Genomic DNA, 26,012 nt, shown 5'->3' with positions numbered 1-26,012 from the left:
GGTCGTTGCTGTAAATGAGAATGTGTTATCAGTCAACTCATCCTGTAACTATTCCCCAGGTCGTTGCTGTAAATGAGAATGTGTTCTCAGTCAACTCATCCTGTAACTATTCCCCAGGTCGTTGCTGTAAATGAGAATGTGTTCTCAGTCAACTCATCCTGTAACTATTCCCCAGGTCGTTGCTGTAAATGAGAATGTGTTCTCAGTCAACTCATCCTGTAACTATTCCCCAGGTCGTTGCTGTAAATGAGAATGTGTTCTCAGTCAACTCATCCTGTAACTATTCCCCAGGTCGTTGCTGTAAATGAGAATGTGTTCTCAGTCAACTCATCCTGTAACTATTCCCCAGGTCGTTGCTGTAAATGAGAATGTGTTCTCAGTCAACTCATCCTGTAACTATTCCCCAGGTCGTTGCTGTAAATGAGAATGTGTTCTCAGTCAACTCATCCTGTAACTATTCCCCAGGTCGTTGCTGTAAATGAGAATGTGTTCTCAGTCAACTCATCCTGTAACTATTCCCCAGGTCGTTGCTGTAAATGAGAATGTGTTCTCAGTCAACTCATCCTGTAACTATTCCCCAGGTCGTTGCTGTAAATGAGAATGTGTTATCAGTCAACTCATCCTGTAACTATTCCCCAGGTCGTTGCTGTAAATGAGAATGTGTTCTCAGTCAACTCATCCTGTAACTATTCCCCAGGTCGTTGCTGTAAATGAGAATGTGTTCTCAGTCAACTCATCCTGTAACTATTCCCCAGGTCGTTGCTGTAAATGAGAATGTGTTCTCAGTCAACTCATCCTGTAACTATTCCCCAGGTCGTTGCTGTAAATGAGAATGTGTTCTCAGTCAACTCATCCTGCAACTATTCCCCAGGTCGTTGCTGTAAATGAGAATGTGTTCTCAGTCAACTCATCCTGTAACTATTCCCCAGGTCGTTGCTGTAAATGAGAATGTGTTCTCAGTCAACTCATCCTGTAACTATTCCCCAGGTCGTTGCTGTAAATGAGAATGTGTTCTCAGTCAACTCATCCTGTAACTATTCCCCAGGTCGTTGCTGTAAATGAGAATGTGTTCTCAGTCAACTCATCCTGTAACTATTCCCCAGGTCGTTGCTGTGAATGAGAATGTGTTCTCAGTCAACTCATCCTGTAACTATTCCCCAGGTCGTTGCTGTGAATGAGAATGTGTTCTCAGTCAACTCATCCTGTAACTATTCCCCAGGTCGTTGCTGTGAATGAGAATGTGTTCTCAGTCAACTCATCCTGTAACTATTCCCCAGGTCGTTGCTGTGAATGAGAATGTGTTCTCAGTCAACTCATCCTGTAACTATTCCCCAGGTCGTTGCTGTGAATGAGAATGTGTTATCAGTCAACTCATCCTGTAACTATTCCCCAGGTCGTTGCTGTAAATGAGAATGTGTTCTCAGTCAACTCATCCTGTAACTATTCCCCAGGTCGTTGCTGTAAATGAGAATGTGTTCTCAGTCAACTCATCCTGTAACTATTCCCCAGGTCGTTGCTGTAAATGAGAATGTGTTCTCAGTCAACTCATCCTGTAACTATTCCCCAGGTCGTTGCTGTAAATGAGAATGTGTTCTCAGTCAACTCATCCTGTAACTATTCCCCAGGTCGTTGCTGTAAATGAGAATGTGTTCTCAGTCAACTCATCCTGTAACTATTCCCCAGGTCGTTGCTGTAAATGAGAATGTGTTCTCAGTCAACTCATCCTGTAACTATTCCCCAGGTCGTTGCTGTAAATGAGAATGTGTTCTCAGTCAACTCATCCTGTAACTATTCCCCAGGTCGTTGCTGTAAATGAGAATGTGTTCTCAGTCAACTCATCCTGTAACTATTCCCCAGGTCGTTGCTGTAAATGAGAATGTGTTCTCAGTCAACTCATCCTGTAACTATTCCCCAGGTCGTTGCTGTAAATGAGAATGTGTTCTCAGTCAACTCATCCTGTAACTATTCCCCAGGTCGTTGCTGTAAATGAGAATGTGTTCTCAGTCAACTCATCCTGTAACTATTCCCCAGGTCGTTGCTGTAAATGAGAATGTGTTCTCAGTCAACTCATCCTGTAACTATTCCCCAGGTCGTTGCTGTAAATGAGAATGTGTTCTCAGTCAACTCATCCTGTAACTATTCCCCAGGTCGTTGCTGTAAATGAGAATGTGTTCTCAGTCAACTCATCCTGTAACTATTCCCCAGGTCGTTGCTGTAAATGAGAATGTGTTCTCAGTCAACTCATCCTGTAACTATTCCCCAGGTCGTTGCTGTAAATGAGAATGTGTTCTCAGTCAACTCATCCTGTAACTATTCCCCAGGTCGTTGCTGTAAATGAGAATGTGTTCTCAGTCAACTCATCCTGTAACTATTCCCCAGGTCGTTGCTGTAAATGAGAATGTGTTATCAGTCAACTCATCCTGTAACTATTCCCCAGGTCGTTGCTGTAAATGAGAATGTGTTATCAGTCAACTCATCCTGTAACTATTCCCCAGGTCGTTGCTGTAAATGAGAATGTGTTCTCAGTCAACTCATCCTGTAACTATTCCCCAGGTCGTTGCTGTAAATGAGAATGTGTTCTCAGTCAACTCATCCTGTAACTATTCCCCAGGTCGTTGCTGTAAATGAGAATGTGTTCTCAGTCAACTCATCCTGTAACTATTCCCCAGGTCGTTGCTGTAAATGAGAATGTGTTCTCAGTCAACTCATCCTGTAACTATTCCCCAGGTCGTTGCTGTAAATGAGAATGTGTTCTCAGTCAACTCATCCTGTAACTATTCCCCAGGTCGTTGCTGTAAATGAGAATGTGTTCTCAGTCAACTCATCCTGTAACTATTCCCCAGGTCGTTGCTGTAAATGAGAATGTGTTCTCAGTCAACTCATCCTGTAACTATTCCCCAGGTCGTTGCTGTAAATGAGAATGTGTTCTCAGTCAACTCATCCTGTAACTATTCCCCAGGTCGTTGCTGTAAATGAGAATGTGTTCTCAGTCAACTCATCCTGTAACTATTCCCCAGGTCGTTGCTGTAAATGAGAATGTGTTCTCAGTCAACTCATCCTGTAACTATTCCCCAGGTCGTTGCTGTAAATGAGAATGTGTTCTCAGTCAACTCATCCTGTAACTATTCCCCAGGTCGTTGCTGTAAATGAGAATGTGTTCTCAGTCAACTCATCCTGTAACTATTCCCCAGGTCGTTGCTGTAAATGAGAATGTGTTCTCAGTCAACTCATCCTGTAACTATTCCCCAGGTCGTTGCTGTAAATGAGAATGTGTTCTCAGTCAACTCATCCTGTAACTATTCCCCAGGTCGTTGCTGTAAATGAGAATGTGTTCTCAGTCAACTCATCCTGTAACTATTCCCCAGGTCGTTGCTGTAAATGAGAATGTGTTCTCAGTCAACTCATCCTGTAACTATTCCCCAGGTTGTTGCTGTAAATGAGAATGTGTTCTCAGTCAACTGACCTGGTAAAATAAGGGTTAAAAAACTATATTAAAATGAATAATCGGTGTGATAGGAGAAAACTGAGGATGGATCAACAACATTGTTGTTTCTCTACAATATTAACCCTTTTTATTTTTTTTATTTTTTTTATTTCACCTTTATTTAACCAGGTAGGCTAGTTGAGAACAAGTTCTCATTTACAACTGTGACCTGGCCAAGATAAAGCATAGCAGTGTGAACAGACAACAACACAGAGTTACACATGGAGTAAACAATAAACAAGTCAATAACACAGTAGGAAAAAAAGAAAATAAAAAAAAGAGTCTATATACATTGTGTGCAAAAGGCATGAGGAGGTAGGCAATAAATAGGCCATAAGAGCGAATAATTACAATTTAGCAGATTAACACTGATGATAAATCATCAGATGATCATGTGCAAGTAGAGATACTGGTGTGCAAAACCTAACTGACAGAGTGAAAAGAAGGAAGCCACAAAATATTCCAAAACATGCATCCTGTTTGCAACAAGGCACTAAAGTTAAACTGAAAAAAATGTGGCAAAGAAATTAACTTTATGTCCTGAATACAAATTGTTATGTTTTGGGCAAATCCAACATCACTGAGTACCACTCTTCATATTTTCAAGCATGGTGGTGGCTGCATCATGTTATGGGTATGCTTGTCATCGGCAAGGACTAGTGAGTTTTTTTTAGGATAAAGGGAAATGGAATAGAGCTAAGCACAGGCAAAATCCTTCAGGAAAACCTGGTTCAGTCTGCTTTCCGCCAGACACTTTGAGACAAATTCACCTTTCAGCAGGACAAAGCCAACTGACATGACACTGACATATGAAAAGCCAACTGACATTTACTCCTGAGGTGCTGACTTGCTGCACCCTCGACAACTACTGTGATTATTATTATTTGACCATGCTGGTCATTTAGGAACATTTGAACATCTTGGCAATGTTCTGTTATAATCTCCACCCGGCACAGCCAAAAGAGGACTGGCCACCCCTCATAGCCTGGTTCCTCTCTAGGTTTCTTCCTAGGTTCCTGCCTTTCTAGGGAGTTTTTCCTAGCCACCGTGTTTCTACACCTGCATTGCTTGCTGTTTGGGGTTTTAGGCTGGGTTTCTGTACAGCACTTTGAGACATCAGCTGATGTAAGAAGGGCTATATAAATACATTTGATTTGATTTGACAATAACCTTAAACACAAGGCCAAATATACACTGGAGTTGCTGACCAAGAAGATAGTGAATGTTCCTGAGTGGCCTAGTTACAGTTTTGACTTCAATCGGCATGAAAATCTATAGCAAGAATGATTCACAACCAACTTTGACTGTCACGTTCCTGACCTGTTTCCCCTTGTTTTTGGGTTGATTTAGTTGGTCAGGGCGTGAGTTGGGTGGGTTGTCGATGTGTGATATTTTGTTGGGGTTTTTGTGTGTTCGGCCTGGTATGATTCTCAATCAGAGGCAGCTGTCAATCGTTGTCCCTGATTGAGAATCATACTTAGGCAGCCGGGGTTTCACGTGTGTTTTGTGGGTGTTTGTATTTCGTGTCAGTGTTCGTGCCACACGGGACTGTTGTTCGGGTAGATTCTATTTGTTATTTTGTTTCGTTTAGTGTTCAGTTTATTTCTTAATAAAACATGGACACTTTCCACTCTGCGTTTTGGTCCGATCCCTACACCTCCTCTTCAGACGAAGAGGAGGAAATCTGCCGTTACATTGACAAAGCTTGAAGAATTATACAAATAATAAAGGGCAAATATTGTGCAATCCAGGTGTGGAAAGCTCTTAGAGGTTTACCCAGAAACACTCACAGCTGTAATCACTGCCAAAGGGAATTCTAACATGTATTGACTCAAGGGTATGAATATTCATGTAAATGAGATAATTCTGTATTTCATTCACAATAAATTTGTAAAAATGTCTAAAAACATGTTTTCCCTTTGTAATTTTCGGTATTGTGTGTAGATGGGTAAATGTGTTTATATTTAATCCGTTTTGAATTCAGGCTGTAACAACAAATGAACACTGAACACTTTCTGAAAGCAATGTACAACTGTTCCACCTGAGCGTAGGTAGGCCTGAGACCATGATGCACTGCAGCGCTGCAGAGTGGCACGGAAACTTCCTCTCTGTGTGGGCAGGAAGCAGGAAGCGGTGTGTTTCTCAGAAAACGGACGTGATACAGACATAAACATCACAATATACTCCCTCGATGGAAAGAAACATGTTACAGTTGAAATCACAAATTGTAGAGAGTTTCTGCTCCAAAGAGCACAGAATCTATCTACCATGTCTTGACCTTATTTCAGGTGGTTATTTCCTGTATCTCTGGGTAATCTCACAGTGTATCATGTTCAGTAATCACCCACATGCTGGGGGGGGACTGTAAACAGGATTACATGCCAGTATATGTATTAAAGAGCTTGATAATGACTGTGTATTGATTTCTGAAATGAGCTCTTTGAGGAAAGTCCGTCGTAATGAATCATTCAAGGTTTCAACATTACTAACTTCTCTTAGGTGGAAATAAGTTTCAGTCAAATATTCACATTTCCAACTTTATTATTGAGTAACAAGTGAGTAATATAGTAACAATTGATGAAAATCAACCCAATGTATTTTTAGAAAGCCCTTCTTACCTATAGCAGATGTCACAAAGTGTTAAAGCAAAGTGTTACCTGACATCTCAGACTGATGAAATGACACTTGAGCAGACTAATTATATATATGTTTTATTTATCCTTTATTTAACGAGGCTTAAGAACAAATTCTTATTTACAAGGCCGGCCTACCGGGACCAAACCCGGACGACGCTATGTGCACATTATCGAATGTGTTATTCAAAAGGGAAAACATTGAAATTGGAAAGCAACATGTATTTATACTGTACACACTATGATGTAACTCCTGCAACAAAAATAATACAAAAATGAACATAAATGTTGGTTTTGTAAGTTAATGGAAAATGTAAATATTGTTTTGACACACTTCCTGAATGAACTCATATACACTGAGTGGACAAAACATTATGAACACCTGCTCTTTCCATGACATAAATTGACCAGGTGAATTCAGGTGAAAGCTATGATCCCACTTGTTAAACCTCTTCAATCAGTGTAGATGAAGGGGAGGAGACGGGTTATAATGTTATGCCTTGAGGATTGTTATGCCCTGAGACAATAGAGACATGGATTGTGTATGTGTGCCATTTAGAGGGTGAATGGGCAAGACAAAATATTTAAGTGCCTTTGAAGGGGGTATGGTAGCAGGTGCCAGGTGCCCCGGTTTGTGTCAAGAACTGCAACGCTGCTGGGTTTTTCACGCTCAACAGTTTCCAGTGTGTATCAAGAATGGTCCACCAGCCAAAGGACATCCAGCCAACTTGACACAACTGTGGGAAGCATTGGAGTCAACATGGGCCAGCAACCCTGTGGAACGCTTTCGCCACCTTGTAGAGGCCATGCCCCGGGGGGGGGTTGCAACTCAATATGAGGAAGGTGTTCTTAATGTTTTGTACACTCAGTGAATACATTAATAAAGATTCTGTTTATTGGGGACGATAAAATACATCCTCACATTGTAGAGTGACAGTTAATAGAAAGCACACTGTACATTGTAATCACATGACAGACATGGGTTTGTTCTTCGTCCCAGATGGCACCCTATTCCCTTTATAGTGCACTACTTTATAGTGCACTACTTTATAGTGCACTACTTTATAGTGCACTACTTTAAAGTGCACTACTTTTCACCAGAACCTTATGCCACACTTGACGCCCTCCAGTCCACCGAGCTCAGCTTCCACGGGTGGCCGGGTCTCGGTCAGTGATCAATTACATCTGTTTATCTGAGGAGCGCTGTATGGGAAACACAGAGATACAGGATGAAGACATTATGGTGTCTGTATAGGAAACACAGAGATACAGGATGAAGACATTATGGTGTCTGTATGGGAAACACAGAGATACAGGATGAAGACATTATGGTGTCTGTATAGGAAACACAGAGATACAGGATAAAGACAGTATGGTGTCTGTATGGGAAACACAGAGATACAGGATAAAGACAGTATGGTGTCTGTATGGGAAACACAGAGATACAGGATAAAGACAGTATGGTGTCTGTATGGGAAACACAGAGATACAGGATAAAGACAGTATGGTGTCTGTATGGGAAACACAGAGATACAGGATGAAGACAGTATGGTGTCTGTATGGGAAACACAGAGATACAGGATAAAGACAGTATGGTGTCTGTATAGGAAACACAGAGATACAGGATAAAGACAGTATGGTGTCTGTATGGGAAACACAGAGATACAGGATAAAGACAGTATGGTGTCTGTATGGGAAACACAGAGATACAGGATAAAGACAGTATGGTGTCTGTATGGGAAACACAGAGATACAGTATAAAGACAGTATGGTGTCTGTATGGGAAACACAGAGATACAGGATAAAGACAGTATGGTGTCTGTATGGGAAACTCAGAGATACAGGATAAAGACAGTATGGTGTCTGTATGGGAAACACAGAGATACAGGATAAAGACAGTATGGTGTCTGTATGGGAAACACAGAGATACAGGATGAAGACAGTATGGTGTCTGTATGGGAAACACAGAGATACAGGATAAAGACAGTATGATGTCTGTATGGGAAACACAGAGATACAGGATAAAGACAGTATGGTGTCTGTATGGGAAACTCAGAGATACAGGATAAAGACAGTATGGTGTCTGTATGGGAAACACAGAGATACAGGATAAAGACAGTATGGTGTCTGTATGGGAAACACAGAGATACAGGATAAAGACAGTATGGTGTCTGTATAGGAAACACAGAGATACAGGATAAAGACAGTATGGTGTCTGTATAGGAAACACAGAGATACAGGATAAAGACAGTATGGTGTCTGTATAGGAAACACAGAGATACAGGATAAAGACAGTATGGTGTCTGTATGGGAAACACAGAGATACAGTATAAAGACAGTATGGTGCCATTTTAGAACCTATATTAGCACAAAGCTAGCCTGGTCCCAGATCTGTTTGTGCTTTCCTGCCAACTCCTACAGTATGTCATTGTCATGCTGACCATAAGAGTTGGCAAGACAACACAAACAGATCTGGGACCAGGCTGGCTAGCACTAACAGATCTGGGACCAGGCTGGCTAGCACAAACAGATCTGGGACCAGGCTAGCTAGCACAAACAGATCTGGGACCAGGCTGGCTAGCACAAACAGATCTGGGACCAGGCTAGCTAGCACTAACAGATCTGGGACCAGGCTAGCTAGCACTAACAGATCTGGGACCAGGCTGGCTAGCACTAACAGATCTGGGACCAGGCTAGCTAGCACAAACAGATCTGGGACCAGGCTGGCTAGCACAAACAGATCTGGGACCAGGCTAGCTAGCACTAACAGATCTGGGACCAGGCTGGCTAGCACTAACAGATCTGGGACCAGGCTAGCTAGCACTAACAGATCTGGGACCAGGCTGGCTAGCACTAACAGATCTGGGACCAGGCTAGCTAGCACTAACAGATCTGGGACCAGGCTAGCTAGCACTAACAGATCTGGGACCAGGCTAGCTAGCACAAACAGATCTGGGACCAGGCTAGCTAGCACAAACAGATCTGGGACCAGGCTAGCTAGCACTAACAGATCTGGGACCAGGCTAGCTAGCACTAACAGATCTGGGACCAGGCTAGCTAGCACAAACAGATCTGGGACCAGGCTAGCTAGCACTAACAGATCTGGGACCAGGCTGGCTAGCACTAACAGATCTGGGACCAGGCTGGCTAGCACTAACAGATCTGGGACCAGGCTGGCTAGCACTAACAGATCTGGGACCAGGCTGGCTAGCACTAACAGATCTGGGACCAGGCTGGCTAGCACTAACAGATCTGGGACCAGGCTAGCTAGCACTAACAGATCTGGGACCAGGCTAGCTAGCACTAACAGATCTGGGACCAGGCTAGCTAGCACTAACAGATCTGGGACCAGGCTGGCTAGCACTAACAGATCTGGGACCAGGCTAGCTAGCACAAACAGATCTGGGACCAGGCTGGCTAGCACAAACAGATCTGGGACCAGGCTAGCTAGCACTAACAGATCTGGGACCAGGCTAGCTAGCACAAACAGATCTGGGACCAGGCTAGCTAGCACTAACAGATCTGGGACCAGGCTAGCTAGCACTAACAGATCTGGGACCAGGCTAGCTAGCACAAACAGATCTGGGACCAGGCTAGCTAGCACTAACAGATCTGGGACCAGGCTGGCTAGCACTAACAGATCTGGGACCAGGCTGGCTAGCACTAACAGATCTGGGACCAGGCTGGCTAGCACTAACAGATCTGGGACCAGGCTGGCTAGCACTAACAGATCTGGGACCAGGCTAGCTAGCACTAACAGATCTGGGACCAGGCTGGCTAGCACTAACAGATCTGGGACCAGGCTAGCTAGCACAAACAGATCTGGGACCAGGCTGGCTAGCACAAGACATAGGTTGAAGAAGAGAGAGAAAGCTGTGTGATGTCCCTCATCATAGTAGCAGTGAACTCACCTGGAACTTCCAAATCAGAGCCATGACCACCAGGCCGTAGAAGGTACTCTTAGCGATGAAGATGCTGTAGGCCAGCTTGGCAGTCTTAGTGCTCCTCACATAGTACTCTACAAGGACAATAAGACATTGAAATGACCTTGACTAAAATGGTGTCAGGGAATATTGTTTTCGCAGATTAGGCATGACTAAATATGATAGTATTGTAATCAGTATTATGTAAACTATAGGTTATATGTATGCCATGTATTTGGCATGAACAATAAGTAGGTCAGTATAGAATGGGCACATTTACCTGTCGTAATCCCTCCATCACCACCTTGACCTGGAAGAAACAGAGCAGTGTTTCACATGACACAGGCTAGTGTACATCCTAGCTCTACATGATGCTGTGGAGAAGCTTACTAGTTTACTTACTACTTTACTAGAGAATGACACAAAAGACAAGCATACTATTGTCGTTCAATGAAACCTGTTTCTTCTCATAAACAAGGAGTTTTAGTTCATCATTTGACCATACCTTCTTCTCCGTTAATGTGATCTGCAACATATATGTCAGTGGTCCCATTGAAGAAGCGGACGGTGCAGGTGAATCTGTTAGAGGCCTTGTTCCATTTCCTGGCTGGGACTCTCAGTCTGCTGGTGATACTGTAGAGTTTGTTTTTACCACTCAAGGCCGTGTTGTCGGTCCCAACTCCATCGGTGATGTTGGCGCCTCCATTCAACTGCCAGAACACAGTGACGTGGTCGGGGTAGAAGTCGGTGGCCACACACACCAGGGTCTTCTTCTTCTTCTTGTTTCTATCTTCACACTCCTTAGTGGAGGGTGGAAGGACTTTCACTTTGGGTGGAGAGACAGTGAGGCCTGGCTCTGCAGGGAGGAAATAGACAAAGATTTAACCTTTAACAGTCAATCAATGGCTCTGTTTGTTGTTGACTCAGACCTGAACCTGTGGGCTTTAAAAGAGACGAGACAGAAATGACACCTATTAGCTGGTCCTGTCTTTCTCATTCTATAAACCGGTTCTGTCTTTCTCATTATATAATCTGGTCCTGTCTTTCTCATTATATAATTTGGTCCTGTCTTTCTCATTCTTGACAGTAACATCAAGGCAACATGAACCACCAAATTCTGTGTCCAGACAAGCACATAATAACACAGCATTTCATTCAGCAGCTCAGAGTGAACCTCTTTGTAACCCAGCTGCCAAAGTCACTGTCAAGACCGTAGAACATGAAAGCTATAATATACGATTATTACCGTTTTTTTTTTTTTACAGTATTTTTACAGTATTCTTACAGCGTCCTTACCCAGAACTGTTAGCTTAGTTCCCTCTCCAAAGTAGGCAGGATAAGCACCAGAGCACACCACATACTCACAGACAGAAAACCAGCATGATGCCAGCTAGCAAGTACTGCAGTTGCTGAAGTTTGTCTTTAACAAAGGGGGGTAGTACTGTATTTGCTGTAGTTTGTCTTTAACAAAGGGGCTAGTACTGTATTTGCTGTAGTTTGTCTTTGACAAAGGGGGTAGTACTGTATTTTCTGTAGTTTGTCTTTAACAAAGGGGGGTAGTACTGTATTTACTAATCGTTTGTCTTTAACAAAGGGGGTAGTACTGTATTTCTAAGCATGTTTATGTCGACAGAGCTTAACTCACTTTCTCCGTCAGCTCTATTCACAGGACTAAAACAAACCTGGGTATTTTTCCCTCCTAAATATTTGTATGTTCAACTAATGTACCAAATCAATCAACTAGAATTCAACCCATTATTACAAATGATTTCAATATTGTGTATAAATACTTTTAAGAGGTGAATCTCTTACCTAGAACAGTGAGTCTGGTTCCTGGACCAAACTCTGACTTCTCCGTGTTCCACAGAGAGATACCATGCTATACATTACTGGCTCTGTAGTTTCACCCAGTGAGTCTGGTTCCTGGACCAAACTCTGACTTCTCCGTGTTCCACAGAGAGATACCATGCTATACATTACAGGCTCTGTAGTTTGACCCAGTGAGTCTGGTTCCTGGACCAAACTCTGACTTCTCCGTGTTCCACAGAGAGATACCATGCTATACATTACAGGCTCTGTAGTGTGACCCAGTGAGTCTGGTTCCTGGACCAAACTCTGACTTCTCCGTGTTCCACAGAGAGATACCATGCTATACATTACAGGCTCTGTAGTGTGACCCAGTGAGTCTGGTTCCTGGACCAAACTCTGACTTCTCCGTGTTCCACAGAGAGATACCATGCTATACATTACAGGCTCTGTAGTGTGACCCAGTGAGTCTGGTTCCTGGACCAAACTCTGACTTCTCCGTGTTCCACAGAGAGATACCATGCTATACATTACAGGCTCTGTAGTGTGACCCAGTGAGTCTGGTTCCTGGACCAAACTCTGACTTCTCCGTGTTCCACAGAGAGATACCATGCTATACATTACAGGCTCTGTAGTTTGACCCAGTTCTGACCCAGTTCTACTACGTTCCTTGGTCTGAACTATTAAACGGTTTCTTCAAACTGATCTAATACCATATAGATTCATACAAACCAACGTCTGGGAGGATTTTCAACATTCTTGTATACGTATCTATTTCTCTACATCTCTGGTTCACACACGTTTAGAAATAATCCAAAGTCTCTGTCATTAACAGATACATCTATATGGGTTGTATCTATAAGAGTCTATACACATTTAATCATCATGTTTCTCACCCAGAACTGTGAGTTTGGTGCCGCTGCTGAAGTATGGCTGGTTGAGGTTCACACTGATACGAGGCTACAGAAAGAGCCCTCTTCTCCCGACACTAGCAGAGTCTAGTTATATACACCCTAATATGCTACTCCCGACTCTAGCAGAGTCTAGTTATATACACCCTAATATGCTTCTCCCGACTCTAGCAGAGTCTAGTTATATACACCCTAATATGCTTCTCACGACTCTAGCAGAGTCTAGTTATATACACCCTAATATGCTACTCCCGACACTAGCAGAGTCTAGTTATATACACCCTAATATGCTTCTCACGACTCTAGCAGAGTCTAGTTATATACACCCTAATATGCTACTCCCGACACTAGCAGAGTCTAGTTATATACACCCTAATATGCTTCTCACGACTCTAGCAGAGTCTAGTTATATACACCCTAATATGCTTCTCACGACTCTAGCAGAGTCTAGTTATATACACCCTAATATGCTTCTCACGACTAGCAGAGTCTAGTTATATACACCCTAATATGCTACTGTTTGCTGTTACAATATTTTGGTGCTATTCTATAAAACATTTCTACATCACAAGATAAATGACAGATACTGTATCAGATTATATCATCCTTGTTTTTTGCTTTTACCTCAGACTGTGAGTCTAGTTCCATTGCCGAAGTAAGTCTGTGTCTTGAAACTCACCGCTCCTGACAGAGCTGATAACAACTAGAACCATGAGAGATGTAGACTGGGTCTGGGCATAAAGCCGGACCACTTTATACCTCAGTACCATGAGAGATGTAGACTGGGTCTGGGCATAAAGCCGGACCACTTTATACCTCAGTACCATGAGAGATGTAGACTGGGTCTGGGCATAAAGCCGGACCACTTTATACCTCAGTACCATGAGAGATGTAGACTGGGTCTGGGCATAAAGCCGGACCACTTTATACCTCAGTACCATGAGAGATGTAGACTGGGTCTGGGCATAAAGCCGGACCACTTTATACCTCAGTACCATGAGAGATGTAGACTGGGTCTGGGCATAAAGCCGGACCACTTTATACCTCAGTACCATGAGAGATGTAGACTGGGTCTGGGCATAAAGCCGGACCACTTTATACCTCAAAACTAGGTCTGATACCTTGTTGTATAAAATGTTAGAGGAACATAACTGATCATTTTACTGTGATCCAGTTACATTAAAATAACCTTAGTTTAAAGAGTAAATGTTTTTATATTGCAGAATATTTTACATGTTTTGTCCATGCTAGTACATAACATTTGGTCGTATATTTTCTTACCTAAAACGGTGAGTTTGGTGCCGGCTCCAAAGTGTGCTTCCGAGTACGAGCACAGAGCGACAAGGCTGCCTCCTAAAGTCTCTGACTAAGACTCTGGGCTTTCTCACCCTTCGTTACTCTGTTAGAACTACATTCAAATACTCTTCACAGTAACTCAGCAACAGATATAATCTAAATTATAACCAAATACATTATTGTGAGTATTTTTCTAATGAAATGTAAGTGGTTTCCAACTCCAGCTAGGTTTATTTTATTATTTAGGTGTTTTGTCTCACCTAGAACAGTTAACCTGGTTCCTCCACTGAAGTAATCCTGTGTGACTCTGACAGCACCGTGGATTTACTCTTAACGTGACCACGTCAGGAGGACAATCAAAGACCCAGTCATTCTGTTACAGTACAATTCACCTAAAAATCATACAACCACATACATTATAACCACATAGCTTACATGGTTTATAACCACATAGATGACTGCAAGGTGTCATTTCTTACCTAGGACAGTTAACCTGGTTCCTCCACCGAAGTAAGCCTGGCTGGTACTACTAGCACAGTACAGTGGAACCCTGCTCTAATATAGATTTAGTCTCCAGCTGTGCTGTTTTTCTAGAACTTTCCATGCCGATCATGACCTTTGATAAATCTTTTCTCCTAATACCAACCAACACCCTATTCTTACCAGTTTGGAACACAGAGACGAGACAAACATACTATAATCTACTAGGATATCAAATCTCTCTTCTCACAAGTATGTTGTCTAACTCAAACGACACACGAGGCAAACATAGAGTATGGATTACTTACCGAGAACTGTTAATTTGGTGCCTGAACCAAAATGTGCCTCATAGTTGGCACAGTGTACAGGCTTAACATCAAAAAGCATTGAGTGGAGTAACACTGGTAGGAACTAATCTAATGTACTGAATCCATAACCAACTATCTCCTCACATCACTATGCTACTAGACCACACATAGAGTCCCATTAGTTCCACCATGGTGAATATTCTCTTACCCAGAACAGTCAGTTTGGTTCCTGCTCCAAAGAACGCAGGATTATAGTTGTCACAGTGCAGACATACTGAGCAGTAATATACCAGCCACTACTGCCTTGTTCTATGCATTTGGCATCAGAAATACTCTCTTGCTTTTAGTCAATCATTCATGTTTTTATGAAGAAAGAAAGTTAAAAATCATCAATTTCACGATAAGAAAGTAGGAAGTATTTACCTAAAACGGTGAGTTTGGTTCCATTGCCAAAGAAGGCTGGTTGGTTTGAAGTCACAGTGTTTTCACATCAACCCTTTAGTTCAGCTTGACCATGGACACTTTATGAGACTCTCATTGGCAAACGAAGCATCTTCAGGATTACATATTTATATACATATTAAGAATCTTTAAGAAGTTAACTTACCTAAAACAGTGAGCTTTGTTCCATTCCCAAAGTAGGGCACACTTCCAGTGTCACATCGCTACTGTCCTATTCCAAAAATACCTCCGATCTCTCTGTCATTCACCCTCTAGGGAAAATGAACAGAGATACTCAGAGAACAGATACCACCTCAGATCTCTCTGTCATTCACCCTCTAGGGGAAATGAACAGAGATACTCAGAGAACAGATAACACCTCAGATCTCTCTGTCATTCATCCTCTAGGGGAAATGAACAGAGATACTCAGAGAACAGATAACACCTCAGATCTCTCTGTCATTCACCCTCTTGGGGAAATGAACAGAGATACTAGGAGATAAAGAGAACAGATAACACCTCAGATCTCTCTGTCATTCACCCTCTTGGGGAAATGAACAGAGATACTAGGAGATAAAGAGAACAGATAATACCTCAGATCTCTCTGTCATTCATCCTCTAGGGGAAATGAACAGAGATACTCAGAGATACAGAGAACAGATAACACCTCAGATCTCTCTGTCATTCACCCACTAGGGGAAATGAACAGAGATACTCAGAGATACAGAGAACAGATAACACCTCAGATCTCTCTGTCATTCATCCTCTAGGGGAAATGAACAGAGATACTAGGAGATAAAGAGAACAGATAACACCTCAGATCTCTCTGTCATTCATCCTCTAGGGGAAATGAACAGAGATACTAGGAGATAAAGAGAACAGATAATACCTCAGATCTCTCTGTCATTCATCCTCTAGGGGAAATGAACAGAGATACTAGGAGATAAAGAGAACAGATAATACCTCAGATCTCTCTGTCATTCATCCTCTAGGGGAAATGAACAGAGATACTAGGAGATAAAGAGAACAGATAATACCTCAGATCTCTCTGTCATTCATCCTCTAGGGGAAATGGGGAAATGAACAGAGATACTAGGAGATAAAGAGAACAGATAATACCTCAGATCTCTCTGTCATTCACCCTCTAGGGAAAATGAACAGAGATACTAGGAGATAAAGAGAACAGATAACACCTCAGATCTCTCTGTCATTCAACCTCTAGGGAAAATGAACAGAGATACTAGGAGATAAAGAGAACAGATAACACCTCAGATCTCTCTGTCATTCACCCTCTAGGGAAAATGAACAGAGATACTCAGAGAACAGATAATACCTCAGATCTCTCTGTCATTCACCCTCTAGGGGAAATGAACAGAGATACTCAGAGAACAGATAACACCTCAGATCTCTCTGTCATTCATCCTCTAGGGGAAATGAACAGAGATACTCAGAGATACAGAGAACAGATAACACCTCAGATCTCTCTGTCATTCACCCTCTAGGGGAAATGAACAGAGATACTCAGAGAACAGATAACACCTCAGATCTCTCTGTCATTCATCCTCTAGGGGAAATGAACAGAGATACTCAGAGATACAGAGAACAGATAACACCTCAGATCTCTCTGTCATTCACCCTCTAGGGGAAATGAACAGAGATACTCAGAGAACAGATAACACCTCAGATCTCTCTGTCATTCATCCTCTAGGGGAAATGAACAGACTATCCATGGGGACTTTAAAACACCATCACCTAGTTGGTTTAGAATACGTTTTGTTGTCAAGCAGGAATCAAACAAACTCCAAAATCTAATGAATCTAACTTGATAACTTAGTTGTGTTTTCCAGGCAAATCTTGATGTTACGAAGAAAATCCTGTTCAGTATTATTGATCTGTTGAGAAGCATCTCTCCAGGCTCCTTAACAGTCTCCTCCATGTGTGTGAATTGGCCCCAGACCTATCCTGTATGGAAGTGAATGGGAGGAGGTTTTTGTATGAAAGTAAATGGGAGGAGGTTTTTGTATGAAAGTAAATGGGAGGAGGTTTTTGTATGAAAGTGAATGGGAGGAGGTTTTTATTGTATGGAAGTAAATGGGAGGAGGTTTTGGTACGGAAGTGAATGGGAGGAGGTTTTTGAATGGCAGCGAATGGGAGGAGATTTTTGAATGGCAGCGAATGGGAGGAGGTTTTTGAATGGCAGCGAATGGGAGGAGGTTTTTGTATGGAAGTGAATGGGAGGAGGTTTTTGTATGGAAGTGAATGGGAGGAGGTTTTTGTATGGAAGTGAATGGGAGGAGGTTGTTTTTGTATGGAAGTGAATGGGAGGTTGTTTTTGTATGGAAGTGAATGGGAGGAGGTCTTTGTATGGAAGTGAATGGGAGGAGGTTTTTGTATGGAAGTGAATGGGAGAGGTTTTGTATAAGTGATGGGAGGAGGTTTTTGTATGGAAGTGAATGGGAGGAGGTTTTTGTATGGAAGTGAATGGGAGGATGTTTTTGTATGGAAGTGAATGGGAGGAGGTTTTGAATGGAAGTGAATGGGAGGAGGTTTTTGTATGGAAGTGAATGGGAGGAGGTTTTTGTATGGAAGTGAATGGGAGGAGGTTTTTGTATGGAAGTGAATGGGAGGAGGTTTTTGTATGGAAGTGAATGGGAGGAGGTTTTTGTATGGAAGTGAATGGGAGGAGGTTTTGGTACGGAAGTGAATGAGAGGAGGTTTTGTATGGAAGTGAATGGGAGGAGGTTTTGAATGGAAGTGAATGGGAGGAGGTTTTTGTATGGAAGTGAATGGGAGGAGGTTGTTTTTGTATGGAAGTGAATGGGAGGAGGTTGTTTTTGTATGGCGTCTCTATGAGAATATATCACCGTGGCCCCCTGTCCCCACAGTGTTAAAGCATCACACAAAAACACTAATTCTCTCTCGTTCTCTCGTCTTTCTCTTCCCTCCTTCCCCCCACGCTGTCTCTCTCTCTATCTCTCTACCCATCTCTCCTTCTCAGTATCTGTCTGTAGCAGCAGGTGTGTTGATCTGGGGGTTCCTGTTCCAAACGGACTCTTTCTATTTCTGTCAGCAGCGCTAAGAAAAGCAGAAGGGAGGAAGCAGAAAGATAAGACAGGAGGAAAGGAGGGGACAGGTAATGTTTTGTTATGCGTTTCGTCCTATAATGGAGTTGACGCCTCTCTAAGTCTCTAAAACGCCTCCCCTCTTCACCCAACAACCCCCCCCCCCCCTCTCCATGCAGCATCATGTGACATGTCTGTCATAGAGAACGGCTGTCAACCTCAGGTCCTAAACTTCCAGAACCATCTAACGTGATTGTAACTTCCATTTGATCATATCTGCTGTAGTAACAGTATCATTTTATTGTTACATTTTGTTTTTAAAAACAGAACGATGTAAAATCAATCAGGGATTAATATTTAGGGGGAATCTTAAATATGTTTTCTTTTTGTTTTATATCTCAAATCATGGAATTTAATTGAATCCAGGATAGAGTAGACTTCTGGTTTGATTTCTGTGTAATCTGACATTTAGCCTCCAGAGGTCAGTGTATAATCTAGGATAGATTAGACTCCTGGTTTGATTTCTGTGTAATCTGACATTTACCCTCCAGAGGTCAGTGTATAATCTAGGATAGTTTAGACTCCTGGGTTGACTTCTGTGTAATCTGACATTTAGCCTCCAGAGGTCAGTGTATAATCTAGGATAGATTAGACTCCTGGTTTGATTTCTGTGTAATCTGACATTTACCCTCCAGAGGTCAGTGTATAATCTAGGATAGTTTAGACTCCTGGGTTGACTTCTGTGTAATCTGACATTTAGCCTCCAGAGGTCAGTGTATAATCTAGGATAGTTTAGACTCCTGGTTTGACTTCTGTGTAATCTGACATTTACCCTCCAGAGGTCAGTGTATAATCTAGGATAGATTAGACTCCTGGTTTGACTTCTGTGTAATCTGACATTTACCCTCCAGAGGTCAGTGTATAATCTAGGATAGATTAGACTCCTGGTTTGACTTCTGTGTAATCTGACATTTACCCTCCAGAGGTCAGTGTACGATCATCTCTGAGAAACATCTCCCTTTTAAATCAAATAGTTTAATTTGATAGAAGGGTAGGCCTATATACCAGGGACACCTGGATGACAGTCAGACAGTCATAGAAACCCCCATATACTGTTTGTTATATCTATCTTTGAAGGTGTAGAACCCCTGACTTGTAGGTAAGACGACAACAACTCTAGTATAATGGTTGGCACCTGGTCTCTCCTATCTCATAGGATCAGTTATAAGAGGACAACAACTCTAGTATAATGGATGGCACCTGGCCTCTCCTATCTCATAGGATCAGTTATAAGACGACAACAACTCTAGTATATGGTTGGCACCTGGCCTCTCCTATCTCATAGGATCAGCTATAAGACGACAACAACTGTAGTATAATGGATGGCACCTGGCCTCTCCTATCTCATAGGATCGCTATAAGACGACAACAACTCTAGTTAATGGATGGCACCTGGCCTCTCCTATCTCATAGGATCAGTTATAAACGACAACAACTCTAGTATAATGGATGGCACCGGCCTCTCCTATCTCATAGGATCAGTTATAAGACACAACAACTCTAGTATAATGGATGGCACCTGGCCTCTCCTATCTCATAGGATCAGCTATAAGACACAACACTCTAGTATAATGGATGGCACCTGGCCTCTCCTATCTCATAGGATCAGTTATAAGACGACAACAACTCTAGTATAATGGATGGCACCTGGCCTCTCCTATCTCATAGGATCATTTATAAGACGACAACAACTCTATATAATGGATGGCACCTGGCCTCTCCTATCTCATAGGATCAGTTATAAGACGACAGCAACTCTAGTTAATGGATGGCACCTGGCCTCCCTATCTCATAGGATCAGCTTTAAGACGACAACAACTCTAGTATAATGGATGGCACCTGGCCTCTCCTATCTCATAGGATCAGCTATAAGACGACAACAACTCTAGTATAATGGATGGCACCTGGCCTCTCCTATCTCATAGGATCAGTTATAAGACGACAACAACTCTAGTATAATGGTTGGCACCTGGCCTCTCCTATCTCATAGGATCAGTTATAAGACGACAACAACTCTAGTATAATGGATGGCACCTGGCCTCTCCTATCTCATAGGATCAGCTATAAGACGACAACAACTCTAGTATAATGGATGGCACCTGGCCTCTCCTATCTCATAGGATCAGCTATAAGACGACAACAACTCTAGTATAATGGATGGCACCTGGCCTCTCCTATCTCATAGGATCAGTTATAAGACGACAACAACTCTAGTATAATGGATGGCACCTGGCCTCTCCTATCTCATAGGATCAGTTATAAGACGACAACAACTCTAGTATAATGGATGGCACCTGGCCTCTCCTATCTCATAGGATCAGTTTAAGACGACAACAACTCTAGTATAATGGATGGCACCTGGTCTCTCCTATCTCATAGGATCAGTTATAAGACGACAACAACTCTAGTATAATGGATGGCACCTGGTCTCTCCTATCTCATAGGATCAGTTATAAGATTAAAAACAACAATTGAAGGACGGTTCAATGTAAAATACCATCCAATTAGAGACATCAACCACAACAGAATCTACAGCTGAAAGGCACACAGTCTTTAATCTTGAGTCGTTTTATTTACAGTATCAACTCATACACCCTGTGCCATGGAATCGGTGGATCAAAGATCTCTTCCCAGCTATTTTTCAAACTGTAATGGCACAGTTGTCAACATCCTGGTCCTCAAATGAAACTGGTAAGCTTTCCTATTTATGCTATTTCTAATCCTCCGCCAGCTTTGATATTTTATATTGGGCAGACAGACCAGTTCCCTACCTCCTCCAGTTTAGATCCTTTATATTGGGCAGACAGACCAGTTCCCTTCCTCCTCCAGTTTAGATCCTTTATATTGGGCAGACAGACCAGTTCCCTACCTCCTCCAGTTTAGATCCTTTATATTGGGCAGACAGACCAGTTCCCTGCCTCCTCCCGTTGCCACCTGCCTCCTCCAGTTTGATCCTTTATATTGGGCAGACAGACCAGTTCCCTACCTCCTCCCATTGCCACCTGACTCCTGCGTTTTTGGCCGATATAATGTTCTAATTAATTGGTTGTACTCTTGGATTGAGGAGACCTTGCCGTACAATTCTGATAACTCCATGAAAGACAACTGTACCAATCCAATTTACAATATCATTTAAAAATCAAAATATCCTTTTCAAGGGGAGGAATATGTGTTTGTCATGGGCAAGAAACTGAAAAGGGGGGATTACATGAATTAACAACCATGTTTGATCCGATTGTGCAAACTGTTCCTCAGGGAAGATGGTTCCTTTTAAATATGCTATTAGATCAAAACAGATCTGGCTAATTAATCTATATGTCACGGCAGCCTTCCCTCTCTTCACTAAAAGAGGGGGTGAAACAGGGATCGGACCAACACGCAGCGTAGCCAGTGAGAACTCTGGGCAGGACGTTAATCTATATGTCACGGCAGCCTTCCCTCTCTTCACTAAAAGAGGGGGTGAAACAGGGATCGGACCAACACGCAGCGTAGCCAGTGAGAACTCTGGGCAGGACGTTAATCTATATGTCACGGCAGCCTTCCCTCTCTTCACTAAAGAGGGGTGAAACAGGGATCGGACCAACACGCACGTAGCCAGTGAGAACTCTGGGCAGGACGTTAATCTATATGTCACGGCAGCCTTCCCTCTCTTCACTAAAAGAGGGGTGAAACGGGATCGGACCAACACCGCAGCGTAGCCAGTGAGAACTCTGGGCAGGACGTTAATCTATATGTCACGGCAGCCTTCCCTCTCTTCACTAAAAGAGGGGTGAAACAGGGATCGGACCAACACCAGCGTAGCCAGTGAGAACTCTGGGCAGGACGTTAATCTATATGTCACGGCAGCCTTCCCTCTCTTCACTAAAAGAGGGGTGAAACAGGATCGACCAACACGCAGCGTACCAGTGAGAACTCTGGGCAGGACGTTAATCTATATGTCACGGCAGCCTTCTCTCTTCATAAAAGAGGGGGTGAACAGGGATCGGACCAACACGCAGCGTAGCCAGTGAGAACTCTGGGCAGGACGTTATCTATATGTCACGGCAGCCTTCCCTCTCTTCACTAAAAGAGGGGGTGAACGGATCGGACCAACACGCAGCGTAGCCAGTGAGAACTCTGGGCAGGACGTTAATCTATATGTCACGGCAGCCTTCCCTCTCTTCACTAAAAGAGGGGGTGAAACAGGATCGGACCAACACGCAGCGTAGCCAGTGAGAACTCTGGGCAGGACGTTAATCTATATGTCACGGCAGCCTTCCCTCTTTTCACTAAAAGAGGGGGTGAAACAGGGATCGGACCAACACGCAGCGTAGCCAGTGAGAACTCTGGGCAGGACGTTAATCTATATGTCATGGCAGCCTTCCCTCTCTTCACTAAAAGAGGGGGTGAAACAGGGATCGGACCAACACGCAGCGTAGCCAGTGAGAACTCTGGGCAGGACGTTAATCTATATGTCACGGAAGCCTTCCCTCTCTTCACTAAAAGAGGGGGTGAAACACGGGATCGGACCAACACGCAGCGTAGCCAGTGAGACTCTGGGCAGGACGTTAATCTATATGTCACGGCACCTTCCTCTCTTTCACTAAAAGAGGGGGTGAAACAGGGATCGGACCAACACGCAGCGTAGCCAGTGAGAACTCTGGGCAGGACATTAATCTATATGTCCACGGCAGCCTTCCTCTCTTCACTAAAAGAGGGGGTGAAACAGGGATCGGACCAACACGCAGCGTAGCCAGTGAGAACTCTGGGCAGGACGTTAATCTATATGTCACGGCAGCCTTCCCTCTCTTCACTAAAAGAGGGGGTGAAACAGGGATCGGACCAAAACGCAGCGTAGCCAGTGAGAACTCTGGGCAGGACGTTAATCTATATGTCACGGCAGCCTTCCCTCTCTTCACTAAAAGAGGGGGTGAAACAGGGATCGGACCAACACGCAGCGTAGCCAGTGAGAACTCTGGGCAGGACGTTAATCTATGTCACGGCAGCCTTCCCTCTCTTCACTAAAAGAGGGGGTGAAACAGGGATCGGACCAACACGCAGCGTAGCCAGTGAGAACTCTGGGCAGGACGTTAATCTATATGTCACGGCAGCCTTCCCTCTCTTCACTAAAAGAGGGGGTGAAACAGGGATCGGACCAACACGCAGCGTAGCCAGTGAGAACTCTGGGCAGGACGTTAATCTATATGTCACGGCAGCCTTCCCTCTCTTCACTAAAAGAGGGGGTGAACAGGGATCGGACCAACACGCAGCGTAGCCAGTGAGAACTCTGGCAGGACGTTAATCTATATGTCACGGCAGCCTTCCTCTCTTCACTAAAAGAGGGGGTGAACAGGGATCGGACCAACACGCAGCGTAGCCAGTGAGAACTCTGGGCAGGACGTTAATCTATATGTCACGGCAGCCTTCCCTCTCTTCACTAAAAGAGGGGGTGAAACAGGGATCGGACCAACACGCAGCTAGCCAGTGAGAACTCTGGGCAGGACGTTAATCTATATGTCATGGCAGCCTTCCCTCTCTTCACTAAAAGAGGGGTGAAACAGGGATGCGACCAACACGCAGCGTAGCCGTGAGATCTGGGCAGGACGTTAATCTATATGTCACGGCAGCCTTCCCTCTCTTCACTAAAAGAGGGGGTGAAACAGGGATCGGACCAACACGCAGCGTAGCCAGTGAGAACTCTGGGCAGGACGTTAATCTATATGTCACGGCAGCCTTCCCTCTCTTCACTAAAAGAGGGGGTGAAACAGGGATCGGACCAACACGCAGCGTAGCAGTGAGAACTCTGGGCAGGACGTTAATCTATATGTCACGGCAGCCTTCCTCTCTTCACTAAAAGAGGGGTGAAACAGGGATCGGACCAACACCAGCGTAGCCAGTGAGAACTCTGGGCAGGACGTTAATCTATATGTCACGGCAGCCTTCCCTCTCTTCACTAAAAGAGGGGGTGAAACAGGGATCGGACCAACACGCAGCGTAGCCAGTGAGAACTCTGGGCAGGACGTTAATCTATATTCACGGCAGCCTTCCCTCTCTTCACTAAAAGAGGGGGTGAAACAGGGATCGGACCAACACGCAGCGTAGCCAGTGAGAACTCTGGGCAGGACGTTAATCTATATGTCACGGCAGCCTTCCCTCTCTTCACTAAAAGAGGGGTGAAACAGGGATCGGCCAACACGCAGCGTAGCCAGTGAGAACTCTGGGCAGGACGTTAATCTATATGTCACGGCAGCCTTCCCTCTCTTCACTAAAAGAGGGGTGAAACAGGGATCGGACCAACACGCAGCGTAGCCAGTGAGAACTCTGGGCAGGACGTTAATCTATATGTCACGGCAGCCTTCCCTCTTCACTAAAAGAGGGGGTGAAACAGGGATCGGACCAACACGCAGCGTAGCCAGTGAGAACTCTGGGCAGGACGTTAATCTATATGTCACGGCAGCCTTCCCTCTCTTCACTAAAAGAGGGGGTGAAACAGGGATCGACCAACACGCAGCGTAGCCAGTGAGAACTCTGGGCAGGACGTTAATCTATATGTCACGGCAGCCTTCCCTCTCTTCACTAAAAGAGGGGGGGAAACAGGGATCGGACCAACACGCAGCGTAGCCAGTGAGAACTCTGGGCAGGACGTTACTCTATATGTCACGGCAGCCTTCCCTCTCTTCACTAAAAGAGGGGGTGAAACAGGGATCGGACCAACACGCCGTAGCCAGTGAGAACTCTGGGCAGGACGTTAATCTATATGTCACGGCAGCCTTCCCTCTCTCACTAAAAGAGGGGTGAAACAGGGATCGGACCAACACGCAGCGTAGCCAGTGAGAACTCTGGGCAGGACGTTAATCTATATGTCACGGCAGCCTTCCTCTCTTCACTAAAAGAGGGGTGAAACAGGGATCGGACCAACACGCAGCGTAGCCAGTGAGAACTCTGGGCAGGACGTTAATCTATATGTCACGGCAGCCTTCCCTCTCTTCACTAAAAGAGGGGGTGAAACAGGGATCGGACCAACACGCAGCGTAGCCAGTGAGAACTCTGGGCAGGACGTTAATCATGTCACGGCAGCCTTCCCTCTCTTCACTAAAAGAGGGTGAAACAGGGATCGGACCAACACGCAGCGTAGCCAGTGAGAACTCTGGGCAGGACGTTAATCTATATGTCCCGGCAGCCTTCCCTCTCTTCACTAAAAGAGGGGTAACAGGGATCGGACCAACACGCAGCGTAGCCAGTGAGAACTCTGGGCAGGACGTTAATCTATATGTCACGGCAGCCTTCCCTCTCTTCACTAAAAGAGGGGGTGAAACAGGGATCGGACCAACACGCAGCGTAGCCAGTGAGAACTCTGGGCAGGACGGTAATCTATATGAGCCAAATATAATGATAATCCACATTTCGTCTGAAATATAATAATCTATTGAGCTCACAAGCAACGACGGAATCTATTGTGGTGGGAGCTTATAATACTGTTTTTAAGTTTTATTATAACTATCAACGGATCGTAAAATAAATAACACTACAAACTATCAAGCACTTAAGGAAATCACGAATATCATCGATATAGTGGATATATGGAGTCTGAAAAACCCCGACCTAGTGAAATATACATGGAGGAGGTTC

The 26,012-nt window shown here is 44.0% G+C and overlaps 1 protein-coding gene and 1 long non-coding RNA gene across 2 annotated transcripts in view; one reads left to right on the top strand and one right to left on the bottom strand.

Annotated features, from left to right (window-relative positions):
• LOC120059732 (E3 ubiquitin-protein ligase TRIM9-like) overlaps positions 1 to 26,012 on the top strand; it is a 1,105,060-nt gene that overhangs the window by 60,428 nt on the left and 1,018,620 nt on the right. The gene's annotated exons all lie outside the window — the stretch shown is intronic.
• Positions 10,795 to 14,606, bottom strand: LOC120060136. Its single transcript, XR_005478190.1, has 3 exons — positions 14,533 to 14,606; positions 14,314 to 14,445; positions 10,795 to 10,896 (listed from the first exon to the last, which is right to left on the bottom strand). It is a non-coding gene; the product is annotated as an uncharacterized LOC120060136 (long non-coding RNA).

Source organism: Salvelinus namaycush, chromosome 15, assembly GCF_016432855.1.
Source record: "Salvelinus namaycush isolate Seneca chromosome 15, SaNama_1.0, whole genome shotgun sequence".
Classification (NCBI taxonomy): Eukaryota; Metazoa; Chordata; class Actinopteri; order Salmoniformes; family Salmonidae; genus Salvelinus; species Salvelinus namaycush.
The sequence above is the reverse complement of the archived record's forward strand: the minus strand, read 5'-3'. Positions and strand labels throughout refer to the sequence as shown.